At 38.6% G+C, this 21,347-nt stretch overlaps 1 protein-coding gene and 1 long non-coding RNA gene across 5 annotated transcripts in view; both read left to right on the top strand.

Moving 5' to 3' along the window:
- The window catches only part of BBS4 (Bardet-Biedl syndrome 4), a 60,813-nt gene that overhangs the window by 15,836 nt on the left and 23,630 nt on the right, over positions 1-21,347 (top strand). The gene's annotated exons all lie outside the window — the stretch shown is intronic.
- On the top strand, positions 2,680-3,883 carry LOC144382748 (uncharacterized). The gene is made up of 2 exons (XR_013450139.1): positions 2,680-3,588; positions 3,705-3,883. It is a non-coding gene; the product is annotated as an uncharacterized LOC144382748 (long non-coding RNA).

Here is a 21,347-nt window from a genome sequence, read left to right as displayed (position 1 = left end):
AGAGAAGAGTGTTAAAGTATGCACATGTAATTATGGGTTTGTCTATTTCTACTTAAAGATCTATCAATTTTTGTGTATTTTGAAGATCTGTTGTTGGATGCATAGACATTTAGGATTGTTTGACTTCTTGGTGAATTGACTCTTTTATAATTATGTAATGTCCCTCTTCTATTCCTGATAATATTCCTTATTTGAAGTCAGCTTTGTCTGCTGATAATAGAGATGTTCCAGTTTTGCTTTGATTAGTGTTTGTATGATAATGTATAGTTTATAAACAGTCAGATGCACCTTTTTTTTAAAGTATGAAGTTCTGGGAGTTTTGACAAGTGAAAATAGTCGTGTGACTACCACCACCACTACAATCAAGATAAAGAACAGCTTAATCACCCTCAATAATTCACCTTGACTTTGTAGTAAACCACTTCTTCCACTTCCAGTTGCTGGCAATCATTGATTTTTTTCTACCTATAGTTTTATTTTTTCGAGAATATCATTCATTCATTCATTCATTCATTCATTTTTTAAGATTTTATTCGAGAGAGAGACAGCGGGAGCGAGCTCACAAGCAGGGGTAGTGGCAGGCAGAGGGAGAGGGAGAACCAGGCTCCCTGAGGAGCCAGGAGCTGGATGCAGGGCTTGATCCCAGGACCCTGAGATCGTGATCTGAGCCAAAGGCAGACGCTTAACCGACTGACGCACTCAGGCGCCCCGAGAATATCATTTAAATGAAGCATACATTATGTAATGTGTGTATACACACCCTTTTGGGTGGCTTTTTTCACCTAGTGTAATGTTTTTGAGATTTATCCATGTCGTTGTGTGTTTGAGTTTCTTTTTATTGATAAGTAGTATTCAGTTGTATGTGTATACTGCAGTTCATTCGTCCATCCATTCACCAAAGGACTTTTAGGGTTTTGGCTATTACAAATACAGCTGCTACATAAATATTTGCCTAGAGGGTTTTGTGTGAACATATTTTTATTTCATTTGTGAAGTGTCTTGGAATGGGATTGCTGGATGGTATTGTGAGTATATGTTTAGTTTTATTGAAAATTGCCAGGCTGTTTTCCAAAGTAGTTAAACCATTTTGTATTTCCTTCTACAAAGTATGAGTGTTCCTTATACCTCATAAATGATTTGGGAAATAGTCTCTCCTTTTTAATTTTCTGGAAGAGTTTGTGGAGAATTGACTAATTTCATCCTTAAGTATTTGTTGTAATGTTTCTGTGAAGGCATTTGGGCCTGGCGTTTTCTTTTGTAGAAATGTTTTCAACAATAAATTCAATTTATTTAATAGAGATAAGGCTAAGCAGGTTACTTAATTTTTCTTAATTGAGCTTTGGTAGTTTATGTCTTTCAAGGAATTTTTTCACTTCATCTAAATTGTCTGATTTATTGGCATGAGTTCACAATTTTCCCTAGCAGGTATTAAAAATACTCTGAACCTTTTATAATTAAAACAGTATATTACTGGTACCCAATTAGAAGATAAACCAGTGGGGGGTGGGGCGCGTCTGGGTGGCACGGTCAGTTGAGCGACTGACTCTTGATTTCAACTCAGGTCCTGATCTTAGGTTCATGAGATCCAATATCACGTAGGCTTCACACTCAGTGCAAGTCTGTGCTTGTCCTTCTCCCTCTGCCCCTCCCCCTGCTTGAGTGCACACTCTCTCTCTCAAATGAATAAATAATTTTTTTTTTTTAATAAATCTTTAAAAAGGGGTGCCTGGGTGGCTCAGTCGTTAAGCGGCTGCCTTCGGCTCAGGTCATGATCTCAGGGTCCTGGGATCGAGCCCCACATTGGGCTCCCTGCTCCGCGGGAAGCCTGCTTCTCTCTCTCCCACTCCCCCTGCTTGTGTTCCCTCTCTAGCTGTCTCTCTCTGTCAAATAAATAAATAAAATCTTAAAAAAAAAAAAATCTTTAAAAAAAAAAAAAGAAAAAGAAGAGAAGCCAGTGGGAAAAAAAAAGAAAGGCCAGAAATAGGCTCAAATACATTTGGCAATTTATTTATTTGTTATTTTTTATAAAAGATTTTATTTATTTGAGAGAGAGAGCATGAGCAAGGGGGGAGAGGCAGAGGGAGAAAGGGAGAGGGAGAGGGAGAATCAGGCTCCTAGCTGAGCAGGGAGCCTGACTCAGGGCTCAATCCCAGGACCCCAGGATCATGACTTGAGCCAAAGGCAGATGCTTAACCGACTGAGCCACCCAGGCACCCCCCTACATTTGGCAATTTAGTATATGATAAAGTATGTGGTGTCTCAAATTACTGGAGTAAAGATGTATTTTTTAAATAAATGGTGCTGGGACAACTGGATAGCCATTTTGATAAAGAAAAAATTAGATTTATACTTCACACCATACACAAGAATAAACTCCAAATGGGTCAGAGATCTAAACTAAATGTAAAGTACATAACCATGCAAGTACTAAAAGAAGGTATTGCCAGGTCTATACAAGATTGATAAATATTACCTCATGAAAATATTACCTCATAATTTTTTTTTTTTTTGCATGGCAAAAGGCACAATAAAGAGAGACAAAGAGAAATAGAGTGGGTGAATATATTGCAACATATATCACATATAAATAGCTAATATCCCTAATACATAAAGAACTCTTGGGGCGCCTGGGTGGCTCAGTTGGTTAAGCGTCTGCCTTCAGCTCAGGTCATGATCCCAGGGTCCTGGGATCGAGCCCCGCATCGGGCTCCCTGCTCAGTGGGGAGCCTGCTTCTCCCTCTCCCACTCCCACTGCTTGTGTTCCCTCTCTCGCTGTCTCTCTCTCTCTCTCTGTCAATTAAATAAATAAAATCTTAAAAAAAAAAAAAAGAACTCTTAAAAACTTGGGGTGGGGGAAAAAGACCAAATACTCAATAAAAAATGGATAAAACACAATCACAATTTACACACACACACAAACACACTATAAGAATGACCTTTGGGCACATGAAAAATATGTTCAACCTGACTCAGAGTAAGAGAAGTTAAAATTAAATCCATACTAAGGTACCATTCCTCACCTATCAGGATAGCTAAAATTAAAAAGTGCGAGTACACATTCAATTTGCGAGGCTGTGGGAAACAGACACTGTCTTACATTGCTGGTGAGAATCCCAATTGTTATGGAAGGGAATTTGGCAACATCTAATAAAACTATAATCACATTTCTAGGACTTTACTCTGAAGATAACATCTCTGACAATAAACAAAGGCTTATTAACTATTATTCTTTGCACTGCTGTGATTGTAAAATATTGGAAACTTAAATGCCTGTGTATAAAGAATGTTTGAATAAACGGTAGTATAGCCACATAATAGAGTACACTACCGCTTTAAAAGAATAAGATTAATATGATTTGATATAGACTGATTTCCAAGATAAATTGTTACCTTAAAAAACAGTACAAAAGAGTAGTTGCCGTATGCTACATTTTTATAAGAAAGAAGGGGAAATAAAAAATATGTATGTGCTTATTTTCACAAAAAAGAACCACCAGAAGGATATATCAGAAACAAATGAGATTGGCTATCTACGGGGCCTTGTATGGAAATGCCGTGGAAAGGATAGGGGATGTGACACTTCTTTAGGTATGTCTTTCTGTGTAGTTCCGACTTTTGGAATCATGTATTATTTCAATAAAAATTGGGAAAACAAAAATCTTTTTTTTTTTTTTTTTTAAAGATTTTATTTATTTATTCATTAGAGACAGAGAGAGAGAGGCAGAGGGAGAAGCAGGCTCCCAAGGAGCAGGGAGACCAATGTGGGACTCGATCCCAGGACCCTGAGCCGTGACCTGAGCCGAAGGCAGACGCTTAACCATCTGAGCCACCCAGGCGCCCTGGAAAACAAAAATCTTAAAAATAAAATGCAAGCAGAAGCCAATATGCTATGGTTTATTGGAGTCAAGTTTTCTTACTGTTGGAGAAGGGAGTTACATGATATAGAAAGGGGAGAGGTGAAATTAAACCCTAATGGATTAGGGGCGGATTGGAATTAGAGGTATTAGTATTGAAGGCATGGATTTTAATACAGATACATACTTATAGAATATATTTTTCCCCTACTTCTGTCCACTGAGAAGGGTTAGCATCAATACACCCTAGTAGCCATGAGCACGGTTAGTGCCCAGATCTTAGTTTCTATGTAGTTCCAGTAAAAGGAACCAGGGTTCCTTAGAGAAATGCCTAATTCCATGTGTAAGGCTAGGAGAGTACAAGATGAACCTGGGATATCTTGTGCCAGAAAGTAAAGAATGGCTTACAGAGTGATGGGAGTTTGTCATAAAGACACAGAAGTGAATTTCAAGGGCTTTCTCTGGCCACTGGCCAGTTCTGGAGTGATTTAAGCTTCCAACAATATAGCAATGGATTATAACACATGGAATAAAATAAGAATATACCAGTGCATACTGATAGAAGTATACTAATAAGGAAAAGCTCTTTCTTTTAAAATAGAATGATAACTAGTAAGTGTAGAATGAATGATAGAAAATTACCACTTGGCAACCATCATAGCAATAATTGATTCATGCAGAACTCCTCAGTGGATCTAAACTAGTGGGTAAAAGTTTGATGGGAAACAGGATATTTACATAAGTCTCTAAATCTCTCTCCATAAGATATATTTTAATTATGAAGTAGTAATAACTTCATAGTGAAAAAATTTGCCAGACACTACCTTGACCAAATGATAACATCACATTAATGGAGCAAATCAGTATCTATGCTTCCTAAATCACTTCTATGGTATTCTTGCCAAAAATAATACCTTCAGTCTAATCTTGAAGAAATATTAGATGAACCCAAATTGAGAGGTAGTCAACAAAATAAGTAGCCTGCATTAAAAAGAAAAATGTCAAGGTCATGGAAGGCAAAAATTAAAGAAGACTAAAAGAGACATGATGCAAACTATAACATATGGTCCTAGATTTGATTCTAGAGCAGAAAAACATCTTTTTTTTTTTAAGTTTACTTATTTAGTTTTAGTAATCTCTACACCCAATGTGGGCCTCGAACTCAGAACTCTGAGATCAGGCGTCACATGCTCTTTCGACTGAGCCAGCCAGGTGTCCCCAGAAAAGGGGCACCTGGGTGGCACAGTCAGTTAAGCGCCTGACTCTTGGTTTTGTTTCAGGTCGTGATTTCAGGCTTGTGAGATTGAGCCTCACATAGGGCTTTGTGCTCAGCGCGGAGTTGCCTTAAGATTCTCTCTCCCTCTGCCCCCTCCCCCTGCTCGCGCTCTCTCTCTCAAAAGTAAATAAATCTTATTTTTTAAAAAAGATTTTATTTATTTATTTGACAGAGACACAGAGAGAGAGGGAACACGAGCAGGGGGAGAGGGAGAAGCAGGCTTCCTGCTGAGTAGGGAGACTGATGTGGGGCTCGATCCCAGGACCCTGGGATCATGACCTGAGCCAAAGGCGGATGCTTAATGACTGAGCCAAAAGTAAATAAATAAATAAAGTATAAATAAATAAAGTAATATTACATTATTTTCTAAATTGTAAAATATATAAAATTTAACCATTTTTAAGCATACAGTCCAGTGGCATTAGTTATATTTACAGTGTTGTGCAACCATCACCACTGTCTATTTCCAAAACTTTCATCCCAACCAGAAACTCTGTACCCATTAAGCAATAATTTTCCTTTGTACCTTCCCCCCTAGTCCCTAGTAACTTCTACTTTCTGTCTCTATGAAATTTGCCTCTTCTAGATCTTTGATATATTCAGAATAGTATTTGTCCTTTTGTGTCTGGCTTATTACATTTAGCATAATTTTTTTTTTTTTTAAGATTTTATTTATTTATTTGACAGAGACGTAGAGAGCACAAGTAGGCAGAGCGGCAGGAAGAGGGAGAGGGAGAAACAGACTCCCCGCCGAAGCGGGCGGGGCTCGATCCCAGGACCCTGGGATCATGACCTGAGCCGAAGGCAGACACTTAACCGACTGAGCCACCAGGCGCCCCTAGCATAATGTTTTAAAGGTTCATCTATGCTGCAACATGTATACAGACGTCATTCTTTTTTAAGGCTGAATGATACTCCACTGTATGTGTATCTCACATTATGTTTATCCACTCGTCTGTTAATGGACACAGACAGGTGGTTTCCAACTTAAGGCTGTTGTGAATAATGCTGCAGTGAACACTGGTGCACAGATTTCTGTTTGAGATGCTGCTTTCATTCCTTTTGGGTGTATATCTAGGAATGGAATTCCTGGATTGTACGGTAATTCTATGTTTAGTTTTTTAAGGAAATGCCAAACTGTCTTCTACAGCAGCTGCATGTGCAAAGGCTCCAATTTCTTCACATCCTTGCCAACACTGTTATTTTCTGCTGCTGCTTTTTTTTTTTTTAAATAGCTATCCTAGTAGGTGTGAAGTGGTATCTCCTTGTGGTTGCCATTTACATTTCCATAACGATATTGGGCATCTCTTCTCATGTTCTTATTGGCCATTTGTATATGTTCTTTGTAGAACTGTCTATTTTCAAATGCTTTACACATTTCTACATTGGGTTGTCTTTTTGTCGTTGAGGTTAGGGCTATTTTAATAGTGATTGATTCATATCTTCCCCGCCCCCCCCCAAGAGGTGTATGCTTCAGTTATTTCAGGATTTTATTTAAAAATTTGATTTTAAGAACCTTATACAGTACGATTTAGCTTAAAAAAGCCAACATTCTTTTCTCTCTCTTTAGTCTGAAAAGAAAGACAGATTTAAAGGAATTGAGAATCTAGTCTTGATTTAATTTTGGAAATAAAGTTTTAGCTAAGCATTATCCTCTTTTTCCTCATGTCTTAAGTATCATGTAGAACTAGAGTGATGAGTAAGTTATTTATATTTAAAAATTATCAAGGCACCCTTGTATGCAGAGAAATATTCAAGTGTGAATTGACATAATACTTCTGAGTAAAAGTTTGTCAGTATCAGGAACTGTAAAAGTTTATATTATTTAACTTAGTACTTCCTGTTCTAAGAATCTATCCTAATAAAGTATCCTCAACACATGTATGATTTCTTTCTTTTTTTTTTAAAGATTTTATTTATTTATTTGACAGAGAGAGACACAGCAGGAGAGGGAACACAAGCACGGGGGGGCACCTGGGTGGCTCAGTCATTAAGCGTCTGCCTTCGGCTAGGGTCATGATCCCGGGGTCCTGGGATCAAGTCCCACATTGGGCTCCCTGCTCGGCGGGAGGCCTGCCTCTCCCCTCTCCCACTCCCCCTGCTTGTGTTCCTTCTCTTGCTGTCTCTCTCGCTGTCAAATAAATAAATAAAATATTAAAAAACAACAAAAAAAACAAGCACAGGGAGTGGGAGAGGGAGAAGCAGGCTTCCTGCCGAGCAGGGAGCCCGATGCGGGGCTTGATCCCAGGACCCCGGGATCATGACCCGAGCTGAAGGCAGACGCTTAACGACCGAGCCACCCAGGTGCCCCTGATTTTTTTCTTAAGCAAAGATATTCATTACAGAATTATTGATAGTAGTGATTTATTGGAAACTACAAATTCAGCAGTAAAACAAGGCTAAGTGATCATTCATGCAAATAAATACTAAGTAGCTATTTAAAATAATGTTTATTTATTTTTTTAAGATTTTACCCATTTATTTGAGAGAGAGAGACAGAGAGAGTGTGCACAAGCAGGGGGAGGGGCAGGCAGAGGGAGAAGCAGGCTCCCTGCCGAGCAGGGAGCCCAATGCAGGACTTGATCCCAGGACCCCGGGATCATGACCTGAGCCGAAGGCAGACGCCTAACCGACTGAGCCACCCAGGCTTCCCTAATGTTTATTTTTTAAAAGCAGAATTTAAAATTGTCTACAGATAAATATTTTTCTTAAAATGCACATATGAAAAGATTAGGAAGAAATAATGGTAAATTGATAACCATGATTATCTGTGAGTAGTGTGAATATGTGAGGTTTTAATTTTTTTTGTTGTTCCTTTCTGTATTTTCAGTAGTAAATAACAGAAAATCCAACTCCAAGTGGCTTAAATAATAAGGAATTTTTTCGGTTAATAGAAGAGGAAGTCCAGAATTAGAATGGGCTCTAGCATTGGTCAAGCAATTCAATGATATATAAAGCCCTAAGTTCTTTCTGCCCTTCCACTCTGCTATGCAATGCCTGCTTTTTCCTGAAATAAAGCTGCTAGTAGCATTTGGCATCCATTTTTCCAATGCCAGAGATATGGTCTGGCTTCCCGTAGTTCTCTTTTAAAAATAAGAAAGGCCTTTATTCCCCCAGAACCTCTTAGGAATACTTTTATCATTGGATCAGATTGATAGGCCTGCCAGTAATGGGCAAGGGAGACAGGATTACCATTAATTAGTTTAATTTCATCAGCTGATAGGGAGTAAATTTTGAGGAGTCAGGGTAATTAATCATTGCTGGTTGCAGAGCACAGACAGATAAGTAAGTGGCATATGGATACACAAATGAGGATGCACAGGAGGCTGTCAGACTGTTCTCCCTCTGGCACAGTGTTGTTTTAGGAATCACTAGCCCTGAGCTTGCTTCTGTTTCTGTCATCGTCTGCGTCATCTCTGTTTTTCTCTTTGTGTTTATTCTGATTCTTTGCTTGTAGTGCTGCTACTGATTACTTCTCTTTTGCTTTCATTTGCCTTTTATGATAAAAACATCTTAAATAGTGTAAATATCTGAATCACACATTTTATATTGTACAGGTTTGTAAAATGATTGACTCTGAAGAATAGAATATCAGAAAATAGTTTGTTTTGTATAAAACTTGGTTTAATATATATATTTTTTAAAGATTTTATTTATTTATTTGACAGAGAGACACAGCGGGAGAGGGAACACAAGCAGGGGGAGTGGGAGAGGGAGAAGCAGGCTTCCCGCTGAGCAGGGAGCCCGATGTGGGGCTCAATCCCAGGACCCTGGGATCATGACCTGAGCCGAAGGCAGATGCTTAATGGCTGAGCCACCCAGGCGCCCCTAAAACTTGGTTTAATATTGCTCAGTAATTTCTCTTGAAATCTGATGTCAGATTGGGCTTCCAGTTAAGATGGTGCAGTAAACTCAAGTTTTGGTCACTCCTGCTCCAGATACAGAGCAATAAAGAATAAAATGTGAGTAGAAAAAATACACACAGCCAACCTGAAGGAAATTGTCTTTAGGCAAATAGACTATTACAGAAAAAGGAAAGGATAATGATTTTTATTTTAAAATAAAATCAGAAAAATCAACATAAGTTCATCTTAGAAATTTGGAAAATATAAGGAATATAAAGAAAACAGGATAAATATCAGCCTTAAGAATTAATGAACTTTAGTTGAAAAATTAAAAATTAAAGTAGTATTTTGAACAAAAGCTTTCACATTTCACTGTGAAATCCTTGGGTGTCTTACTAACCTGTAGTTCAGATTTTCTCAACCTTGGCAGTATTGACATTTTGGGCACGATAATTCTCTATTGTGGGAGATTAACCTATATGTTGTGGGATGCTAATAGCATCCCTAGCCTCTACCTAGTACAAGTTAGTAGTGCCCAGTTGTGACAACCAAACGTCTCCTGATATTGCCATATGTCTCTGGGGTCCAAAATTGTTCCTAGTTGAGAACCACTGCTCTGGTTAAACAGTATGACACTTGGAAGTAGAAGGCAGGAAGCTGATAAATTTAACATGAAGAATTCACACAGAAGTTGGATTAGCAAGCAGAAGACTTCATCTGAATGAGGAATAGTTGAGGGCATTTTGACTGAGAATCTCAGAGTCTGGATTTGGATGCTGTCCCCCAACCACACCCCACCCCTCAGCCTGAGAGGCTTATAATCCTCGCTTGACTCTGGTCTTGAGGATGGTGAGTGCCAACTGTGGAAAGGGTAAATGACTTTCTACTTGGGATTTTTGTGCAAATATATCTGGACTTTTTCACAAACTAGGAACTTCTTATTTGGATTTGTTTACCAGAATTACTTGATGGTTCTGAGAAAATAATATTCTACATGGGGCTACTTAAGTCCTCTTATTTTTCCCTATGGTATGACCTCAGGTGACTTTCTTCTGGCTTTCAGTTGAGGACCCTATCCATCATTGAGGTGAGTGAATTGATTTACTTCATGGGTATATTTATTTTCTTTAAGGAGTTTCCACTGGAGGCCTTTTCCATTTGGGGGTGGCTATAGCCCCAGATGAGTTTTGTCTACAACCTGAGACAATATATTTACTTGTGAGAAACTTGGTCTCAGCTTGAGGTTTGCTTTCAGAGTTTTTTAATAGAAGACTTTTTTTTTTTACTGTGGCAAAATATATGTCACATAAAATTTACCTCTTTAAACATTTTTAAATGTACAATTTAGTGGCATTAATTACATTCACTGTTTTGTACAACCATCACCACTGTCTTTTGTCACCACATACAAAAACTGTATACCCATTAAATAATAACTCTCCATTTCTTCCTCACCTCTAACCCCTGATAACCTCTGTTCTACTTTCTGTTTCTCTGAATTTGCCTCTTTTAGTTATTTCATATAAGCAAAATCATATAGTATTTGCCTTTTTGTGTCTTGCTTATATTCCACTTAGCATAATGTTTTCAAGTTTCATCTGTGTTGTAGCATGTTGTATAGAATTCCATTCCCTTTTAAGGCTGAATAATATTTCATTGTACGTATATACCACATTTTGTTTATCAGTTTGTTGATGGACATTTGGGTTGCTTCCATAGTTTTTTTCTTTTTTAATTAAAAAAAATTTTTTTTTTTTTTAATTTTAGGTAGGCTCCATGCCCAACTTGGGGCTTAAAATCACAACCTTGAGGTTAAGAGTGGCAGGCTCCACTGACTATCCAGCCAGGTGCCCCTCCATAGAATATTTTTAATGTGTCAGTAATTCCTTTTTTTTTTTTTTTTTTTTAAGATTTATTTATTTATTTTGGAGCAGGGAGAGGGGCAGAGGAAGAGAGAATCCCAAGCAGACTCCCCACTGAGACCAGAGCCCGCTGTGGGGCTCGATCCCATGACCCCGAGATCAGACCCCAGTCAAAACCAAGCCCAACCCACTGTGCCACCCAGGCGCCCCATAATGTGTCAGTATTAAAGAATTTAAAGGTTGTGGAGTTCGGGAACGTTACAGATACTCTGGAAATATGTCCTTTTCTATTCTGTGTATAACAGTTTCTTCTACAGATTAACTACAATCTATATATTTGGTTCCCAGTGATGATTTTATAGATAATATGCTTTTGACTTCATTAATACCACTCCCTTTTCCTGTATTTCAGTTCTTGTGTACACAGAATTGTAGAGTTAGAAGGTAATTTAGTTGTTATCTAATTCAGTTTACAATGCACATGAAATTGCTCTCACAGCATCTTGGATAAACAGTTATCTCACTTCACTGTTTCTGCTGTAATACTGAATGACTTTTATTGATTTGCTTTTTGTTTTTTTTTTTTTTTTTTTTTTTTTTTAAAGATTTTATTTATTTATTTGACAGACAGATAGCAAGAGCAGGAACACAAGCAGGGGGAATGGGAGAGGAAGAAGCAGGCTTCCCGCTGAGCAGGGAGCCCGATGCGGGGCTCGATCCCAGGACCCTGGGATCATGACCTGAGCCGAAGGCAAACGCTTAACGACTGAGCCACCCAGGCGCCCCTTGATTTGCTTTTTGAAGAGATAATCTTAATTGTCTCCATATCTTCAGCTCTTTTCTTAGTCTATTGTAATCTGGCTTTTGCCCGACCACTCCACTGATTAAATTGAGCTGAGCATTGGCATGTTTTTTTATTGTGGTAAAATATACAGAACATAAAATTTATCATTTTAACCATTTTTAAGTGTACTGTTTGTGACATTAAGTACATTCACATTGTTCTGCCACTGTCACCACCATCCATCTCCAAACTTTTCCCATCTTCTCAAACTGAAACTTTGTACCCATTAAACAATAACTCCCCATTACTCCTTTCTCCCAGCACCTGGCAATCACCATTCTACTTTCTTTTTCCTTTTTTCTTTTTCTTTTTTTCCAGTTTTATTGCGATATAGCTGACATATAATATTGTATTAATTTTAGGTGTACAACATGATTTTTTTTTTTAAGATTTTATTTATTGGGGCGCCTGGGTGGCTCAGTCGTTAAGTGTCTGCCTTCGGCTCAGGTCATGATCTCAGGGTCCTGGGATCGAGCCCCACGTCGGGCTCCCTGCTCAGTGGGAAGCCTGCTTCTCCCTCTCCCACTCTCCCTGCTTGTGTTCCCTCTCTTGCTGTGTCTCTCTCTGTCAAATAAATAAAATATATTAAAAAAAAGATTTTATTTATTTGAGAGAGAGAATGAAAGAGAGAGAGAGCACAAGAGGGGGGAGGGTCAGAGGGAGAAGCAGACTCCCTGCTGAGCAGGGAGCCCGATGTGGGACTCGATCCTGGGACTCCAGGATCATGACCTGAGCCGAAGGCAGTCGCTTAACCAACTGAGCCACCCAGGCGCCCTACAACATGATTTGATAGATGTGTATTTTGCAAAATGATTACCGCAGTAAGTTTAGTTAACATCTATCTCCTCATATAATTACAAAATTTCTGTGTGTGTGTGTGATGAGAACTTTTAAGAGCTCTTCTCTTAGCAACTTTCAGATATATGGTTACGGTATTGTTTACTTTAGTCACTGTGCTATACATTACATGCCAAAATTTATTTATCTTATAACTGGAAGTTTATACCTTTTGACTCCCCTCATGCATTTGCTCACCCTCCACCCCCACCACTGGCAACCACCAATCTGTTTTCTATGAGTTCGATTTTTTTTTCTTTTATATTACACATATCAGTGAGATCAAAGACAGTTTGTCTTTCTCTATGACTTGACTTATCATAATGTTCTCAAGGTCCATCCGTGTCCTGAATGGCAGGATTTCCTTCTTTTTTTATGGCTGAATAATATTCCATTGTGTGTGTGTGTGTGTGTGTGTGTGTGTATGTGTCACATTTTCTTTATCCAACACTGTTCTACTTTCTGTCTCTATGAATTTGATCTGTCCAGGTATATGTCATATAAGTGGAATCATACAGTATTTGTCCTTTGTTTCTGGCTTATTATAGTTAGCAATAATGCAGTCTTCAGGGTTCATCCGTGTTGTACATGTGTTGGAATTTAATTTCCTCTTTTTTTCTTTTTAAAGATTTTATTTATTTGACAGAGAGAGACACAGCGAGAGAGGGAACACAAGCAGGGGGAGTGGGAGAGGGAGAAGCAGGCTTCCCGCGGAGCAGGGAGCCCGATGCGGGGCTTGATCCCAGGACGCTGGGATCATGACCTGAGCCGAAGGCAGACGCTTAATGACTGAGCCAACCAGGCGCCCCGGAATTTAATTCCTCTTTAAGGCTGAATAATATTCCATTGTATGTATATACCACATTTTGTTTATCCATTCAGTCATTGATTGACATTTGAGTTGATTCACCTTCTGGCTGTTGTCAGTAGTATTGCTATGAACATTGGTGTACAAGCGTCTGTCTGAGTCCCTGTTTTCTTTTTCATTTTCTTTTTCTCTCTCTCTTTTTTTAGAATTCACTTTTTTATTGAACATGTTATAAAAGAGGTTTAGAGGTTTAGTCAAATAGACCAAAGTGCATGTTAGACTCCTCAGGTTCTTCTTTCTATGCTTCACTTTCTTCTCCTCAGCTGAGGCTGCAGTGGTGAAGGGGGCAGGTCTACCACCCTTTCACTACAGATGAGGCTCTGTACATCGTGTGGATGATGGCCAGAGCCTTTGTACACAAGCCTGGTCAGAGGGGTTCAGCATTTACTTTGGCTGTGTTAATGAGAGCGTTGATCTTAACCTCTGTAACCATCACCTCATCATTGTGCAGGAGGAGGGCCCAGGAGATGCAGGTGAAGTGTTGGGCTGGCAGCTGCCGGGCTATTCGCAGGATGAAGTGAGGGCTTTACCCCAACATGGCCTTAGCTTCCTTAGAAGGACTAAGTACTTTACCAGCAAATGCAGAAACAGGCTCCCTGCTTTCATTTCTTTTGGGTATATACTGAGTAGTGGAATTGCGGGATCATATGGTAATTCTGTTTGATTTTTTTTTTTTTTGAGGAACAATGCTGATTTTTAATTTAAGTGGAAGTGCTAGTAAGATCTGTAGATCTTAAGTGCCACCCAACCTCCCCCCTTTTTTTTAAGAGAGAGAGAAAATGCGTGCATGAGGGTGGGGTAGAGGGAGAGGAAGAGAATCTCAAGCAGGCTCCACACCCAGTGTGGAGCCCGACTCAGGGCTCAATCTCACAACCCTGAGATCATGACCTGAGTCGAAACCAAGAGTTGGATGCTTAACTGACTGAGCCACCCGGGTGCCCCTTAAGTGCCCAACTCTTGAATTTTGACAAACATATATATCATGTAATCATTACTCAGAACAAGTTAAACATCTTTATCACCCAGAAAGTTTCCTCATGCCCCTTTCCAATCAATCCTCCCTTCAGTTCTCTAGGGAGAGCCACTCTGATTTCTGGCTCTATGAATTAATTTTGTCTGTGCTTGAAGTTCATACAGGGGGAATCCTATAATATGTACTATTTAGCTTTATGTATCTTTTCCTCATTGTTTTTGAGATTCATCCATGTTGCTGTAATGTATCAGTTGTTTTTAATTTTTTTATTTTTTAAAAGTACTGTCTGATGTTCCATTGTATGACCTGATATATCCGAGTTTATCCATTCTCCTATTGATGAACATTTGTGTTGTTTCCAGTTTTTGACTGTTATGTAAAAGCTTCTGTGAACATTCATTTACATATCTTTTTGTGTGTGGGTGGCATGTGTTTTCATTTCTGGACAGTAAGTACCTAGGGAATGAAATTGCTGGGTCATATAGAAAGTGTATGTTTTAGCTTTATAAGAGACTGCCAGACTGGTTGCTATAAATTCTTTGGTACTGTCAGTCTTTTTCATATTAGACATGCTGGTAAATATGTTATAGTATCTTATTGTGACTTTAATTTGCATTATCTTTATGACTGGTGATGTTGACAACTTTTTTATATACTTGTCATTTCTTTTGTGAAGGAAATATTCAAGGCTTTTGCCTGTTTTTAAATTGGATTATTTGTTTTCTTGTTACTGATTTGTAAGAATTCTGTATTGGGGGTACAGGTTCTTTTGTCTGTTCTATGTATTACGATTTTTCCCCCAGACTGATTCTTACCTATTCACTTTTTTTTTTTTTAAGATTTTATTTATTTATTTGACAGAGAGAGACACAGCGAGAGAGGGAACACAAGCAGGGGGAGTGGGAGAGGGAGAAGCAGGCTTCCCGCTGAGCAGGGAGCCTGATGTGGGGCTCGATCCCAGGACCCTGGCATCATGACCTGAGCTGAAGGCAGATGCTTAACCGACTGAGCCACCCAGACACCCCACCTATTCACTTTCTTAATGCATCTTTTGATGATTTTAATTTTTAGAAGTTTTACTTTTGATGAGGCTGATTTATAAGTTTTTTTCTTTTATGATTAATGCCTTTTATGTCTTGTCTAGAGAATTTTACCCTTAGTCGCAGACTGAGTTGTGTGCCCCCTCCTCTTCTGTACTGGTTTTGTAGAAATTAATTCTTTTGGTGGAGGATGTATTTAATTTGATTCCTGACACTTTTTTTAAATCAATACATAGTATACATTAAAGAAAAGTGCATAAATCCTAATTGTATAGCCCAATAAATTTTCACAAGGTGAATGTATTCATATATCCATTTTGAGTAAGATATAGAACATCATCAGCATCCCTGAGGCCTCCCTCGTGCCCCCTACCAGTCATTAACTACTCCTCGCAAAGGTGGTTACTTACATCTAACTTAGATTATGTAGATCAGTTTTGCTGTGCTTTTGAACTTAATATAAACAGAATCATTCAGTATGTACTTAAAAAATATCTTTTTATATCTTTTTCATTTGTTATATAATATTCCACTGTGAGGCTATACCCTAGTTTATTCAGTTTACTCTTTGTTTATTTTTAAGATTTTATTTATTTATGAGAGAGAGAGAGTGAGCGCACCAGCGGGGAAAGGGGCCGAGGGAGAGGGAGAGGGAGAAGCAGACTCCCTGATGAGCAGGGAGCCGGATGCAGGGCTCGATCCCAGGACCCTGGGATCATGACCTGAGCTGAAGGCAGATGCTTAACCGACTGAGCCACCCAGGTTCCTCTATTCAGTTTACTCTTGATGAACATTTGGGATACTTTAATTTTAAGGTGTTATGCATAATGCCACCATGAAATTATTTGGGTACACGCATGTACCTAAGAGTAGGATTGCTTGGTCAGTGGGAAGGATAGATTTAGGTTCAGTAGATATAAGCAAACAATTTCCAAATATGTTTAATCTCTTGTGTGTGCATGTACACATGTGCATTTGCCCCCATGCTTATATAGGCATAGAAGTTCCTTAAAAATAAAAAGTCCTCTTCTGCTTTTCTTATCATAGAAAAACTTTTAAATCTTATTTAATTTTGTGTTGCTAAGCTATATCTAGTTGACAGCACAAACACATTTTAAAATTGGAAAGTCTTTTATGATTGGGAAGAAGCTTGGTGTAGTTTAATGAGTAACTGTGGAGATTTGGATTATAGCCCTGCCTCATTCATTCATTAGCTGGTGAATGTGAGCAAATCACTTGGCCTCTGGAGTCTTAATTTCCTCATCTGCAATGTTGGAATAGTCCATGAGTTAGTTATAGGACTCACTAGTCTCATAGGACCATTCAGTGGACAAATAGGGGAGAAAAACACTTTGATAGATATATATAAAATATATATAAATAAATTATATATTCTGTATGCTTATAGAATATATCTAAGTAATTCATATAAATATATAAATAATAAAAATTTATAAATACACATGGGAGGATACATACACACCCACACACCCCTAAAAAGGATAAACGTAATTGTTAAATTTTGATTTGAGGAAGTAAAATAGGATATATAGTAAAACCATAATTGATCTTTTTATATGACTTTTTCTTTCTTCCTCATTTATTTTAAGCTCACAAGAAGCAAACAAGTTGGATAGCAAATAATTTAAGAATAATAACTTTTAAAAGCCAGCTTCTGCATTTATCGTGGGGTGGGTACTGACTTGGTCCAGTCTTCTCCTCCTCCTCCATCATCATTTATGAACAGAGTTGATGTTTCTGCTGATCAGGCCTGTTTGCTCCTAGATCCATTCCTCACCCTTCCCTTCTTTGCTGTGAAGAGCTGACCCTTGCAGGCTTCTTTCCTTACCAGGCCCCTGTGTCAGCAGTTTCTGTCTGGGTTAGCAAGTGGGAGGAACTGGAAGGAGATTGGAGGGCAGGAGGAAGAAGAAACCATGGTTTTCCTCTTTCTCTCTGCTTGGGGAAGTTGGAGGAGTGGGTGGTCTCTGGAAGTATCTCTTCTGTTGCTTCTGCCAGTCAGGCCATCTTCTTTTTAGTTTCTTCCTGGTAACTTCAGCCTTGGATACTGGCAGCAACACATTTCCTCAGCTTTTCCTTCCAGGTGGTAATGGCTTTTTGCTCCCATGCTAACCTCTGATTTGCCCCATCATTCCCTGTTGGGCCTCTCATTTCTTTCGTCACCTGTTCACTACATTGAAATCCCTCTGTTTTAAATTCTCAAGTGGTTTCCAAGTTCCCTTGTTAGACCCTGACTGATACAAAGCTCAGATTGATAGTAATAAAAATGTCTTACATTTACATTCGTTTCAAGATTTGTCCTCTTTTTTTAAATTCCGGTATAGTTAACATACGGTGTTATATTAGTTTCAGGCGTATAATATAGTACAATATAGTGATTCAACAATTCCATATATTACTCAGTGCTCATCAAGATAAGTGTACTCTTAATCCCTTTACCTTCTTCCCCCATCCGCCTCCACCTCTCCTCTGGTACCGTCGGTTTGCTCTCTGTAGTTAAGAGTCTGTTTTTGGTTTGTCTTTTTTACCCCCTTTGTTTTGATTCTTAAATTCCTCAAATGAGTGAAATCATATGGTATTTGTCTTTTTCTGAATGACTTATTTCACTTAGCATTATACTTTTTAGATCCATCCATGTTGCTGTAAATGGCAAGATTTCGTTCTTTTTTATGGCTGAGTAATACTCGATCATATATATGTACGTGTGTATGTATACATATATACACACACATACACACACACACATACCTACACATACCACATCTTTATCCATCCATTTATTGATGGACACTTGGGCAGCTTCCATAATTTGGATATTTTATTTTATTTTATTTATTTTTTTAAAAGATTTTATTTATTTATTTGACAGAGAGACAGACACAGTGAGAGAGGGAACACAAGCAGGGGGGAGTGGGAGAGGGAGAAGCAGGCTTCCCGCAGAGCAGGGAGCCCGGTGTGGGGCTCGATCCCAGGACCCTGAGATCATGACCTGAGCCGAAGGCAGACGCTTAACAACTGAGCCACCCAGGTGCCCGTAATTTGGCTATTTTAAATACTGCAATAAACATAGGGTTGCATGTATCTTTTTGAATTAGTGTTTCTGTATTTTGGGGGGTAAATACCTAGTAGTGGAATTATTAGATCATATAGTAATTCTATTCTTAATTTTTTGAGGAATCTCCATACTGTCTTGCACAGTGGCTGCATGTTTGCATTCCTACCAAGAGCTTACAAGGATTCCTGTTTTTCCACATCTTCACCAACACTTGTTGCTTCTTGTGTTGTTGATTCTTACAGATGTGAGGTGATAGCTCATTGTGGTTTTGATTTGCATTTACCTGATGATGAGTGATGTTGAGCATCTTTTCATGTGTCTGTTGGCCATCTGTATGTCTTCTTTGGAAAAATGTCTGTTCATGTCTTCTGCCCATTTTTAAATTGGGTTATTTTTGGGGTGTTGAGTTGTGTAAGGTCTTTATGTATTTTGGATACTAACCCCTTACCAGATATGTCATTTACAAATATCTTCTCCCATTCAGTAGGTTGTCGTGTCTTTTAGTTTTGTTGGTTTCCTTTGCTGTCCAGAAACTCTTTATTTTGATATAGTCTCAGTAGTTTATTTTTACTTTTGTTTCCCTTGCCTCAGGAGATTTGTTGTATTTTTCAATGTCCCAAATAATATATGGAGGTAGAAAAGTGTTATAAGTCCTATTATAATATGAGGAAATTAGCATTTATTGAATGGCCACTTTCAGATTTTTCATAATTTTCCACTGAAAATTATTTTTTAAAGATTTTGCTTATTTACTTGAGAGAGAGAGATCACAAGCAGTGGGGAGGGGTAGAGGGAGAAGCAGACAGGGATCCCTGCCTGATGCGGGCTCAATACCAGGACCCTGGGATCATGGCCTGAGCCGAAGGAAGAACCTTAATGGACTGAGCCAGCCAGGCACCCTCCACTGAAAATTATTGAGGGAAAAATGGAGTCCCAGAGAAGTTAAATAATGTACTGAATCAGGATGGGAATTCTACGTATAAAAACCATGTGCTATGTGCTCATCCTGGAAGAGATCCTTTACCGAAAAATGCTTCATTTATAATGTACTTACAAAAGTGTTAGTCATTTTAGAAAATTTTTCAACTGAAAATTCAAAGCACAATAATTTTCTGCTCAGCCTTCATATATCCAGGATGTTATTCCCTAGCATTAATCAAAGTGTAATATAAAATTTGAGTTAGGGCCATTACTAAGAGAATTTGGCACCTAGGGCAGATTACAAGGGAGAAGAATTCTTGCAATTGTCATGTTTATTTGGTTATGTAATTGTTTCACATAGAAGTCTGGTGCACCCTTAGAGGGGGAAAGAAAGAGGAGAGATGTCACAAAAGAGTAGAATGGGGTCAGGAGAAGAGAAGGGCCAAGGGAGTATGGTTGCCAGGTTGCCAGCCTTTCACCTGTACTGCCTCGATGATGGTGGAGGGGCAGTGTGGGAAGTGGAGATACGGACGAGGTATTTGTACAACAGCTGAAAGGCATCACCTTGCTTCGTCTCATCAGCTGGCTGCCTGATCTCTGTGGTAATAGAGGCTCCCGAAGTGTAGCATCAGAGATGACCACCTTTCTCTGCTGTAAAATAGAGGAGGCTCTACTTTGCCTTTACTAATAGGCCTGTCTTTTTTTTAGAGGATCTTTCGTGTAGGTAATTCTCATAATACTTGTGAAAGCATGTAAGAACCAGTACCCCTGTTTGTAGGGAATTGGAGTGAGCAATGATTAGGAATACAAGAAATTCAATTTACACATTTACAGGTAAATTCTAATTATAGACTCAAGATTTATAGACTCTTTCTAAGGCATCCAGAATTCCCTCATCTTTGAAAAATAAATAAAAATACAGATAATAAAAACAACAGTAACAACAGCTACACTTCTAGGACTTACTATGTGCCAGAAATTGAACCTCTTTATATATATTGTCATTCAGTCCTCCCAACTCTGTGAGGGTATTTTATTCCTTGACTTTCCTATTTAAAAGTGTAATCCCTTACCCTGTACTCCTTGTCCCTCTTCTCTGCTTTTTCTCTGTAGAAAAATATCACTCATATGTTACTTATTTTATTATCATCTATCCCTTCTGCTAGCACTCTCTGACTTCCCCCCAGCCCTGTCCCTACTGATTAAAGGCAGGAGGTCAGTTTTGTTCACTTTTGTATCCTCAGTGCCTAGAACAGTACCTGGCACATAGTAGGTGCTCAGTGAATATTTGTTGAATGAATGAATGAGTCTCTATTTTAATTATACATTTCCCAAGATCATACAGTAATAGGACAGTTATGGGGCATTGAAATGAGTTCTAAAATCTTTGATGAAGCTAAAATTCTCTTAGCATTTAGATAAACTATATCTCCAGGAGTGTGAAATGACCTTAAGTCCTTGGATTTGGTGATGCCTTCCCTTCTTCTAATCCCTAGGTCTTCCTTTCATAAGCCTCTGGGCTCTTAAGCTGCCCTGCAAATTGAATATTTTTTTCTCCATTTTTCATCCAGGAAACAGAAAAAATTACTAATCTTTTATTGTGAGATTTTTAATAGTAGCAAAACCCAAATTTGCATTTTATGAATTTTGTCTACAGCCTAAAGCTGTAGAAGCGGTGATACTTAGTGATATTTTAAACTCAGAGGTTTCAGTGTCTCCTTCTACTCTTTCCCTTCAGAGGGTAGGTGACAGAGCGGTAGGCCCTACAAATGAGACTTGACCCAAGATTACTCAGTAAGCCACTAATCCCAGAACTGCACTTACAGTGTATTTCTTTACCCACTTTACATGCGTGCGGGTGTGCGTACTCACCCCATACCCACACCCACCTCTTAGCTTAGTGATTTGTGTGGCCTTTAATAGGAAATTTAATTCTGGAAGTGGTCAGGCAGAA

Source organism: Halichoerus grypus, chromosome 8 (genome assembly GCF_964656455.1).
Source record: "Halichoerus grypus chromosome 8, mHalGry1.hap1.1, whole genome shotgun sequence".
In the NCBI taxonomy this organism is placed as follows: domain Eukaryota; kingdom Metazoa; phylum Chordata; class Mammalia; order Carnivora; family Phocidae; genus Halichoerus; species Halichoerus grypus.
Note: the sequence above shows the minus strand (reverse complement) of the source record. Positions and strands in the feature narration are given on the sequence as shown.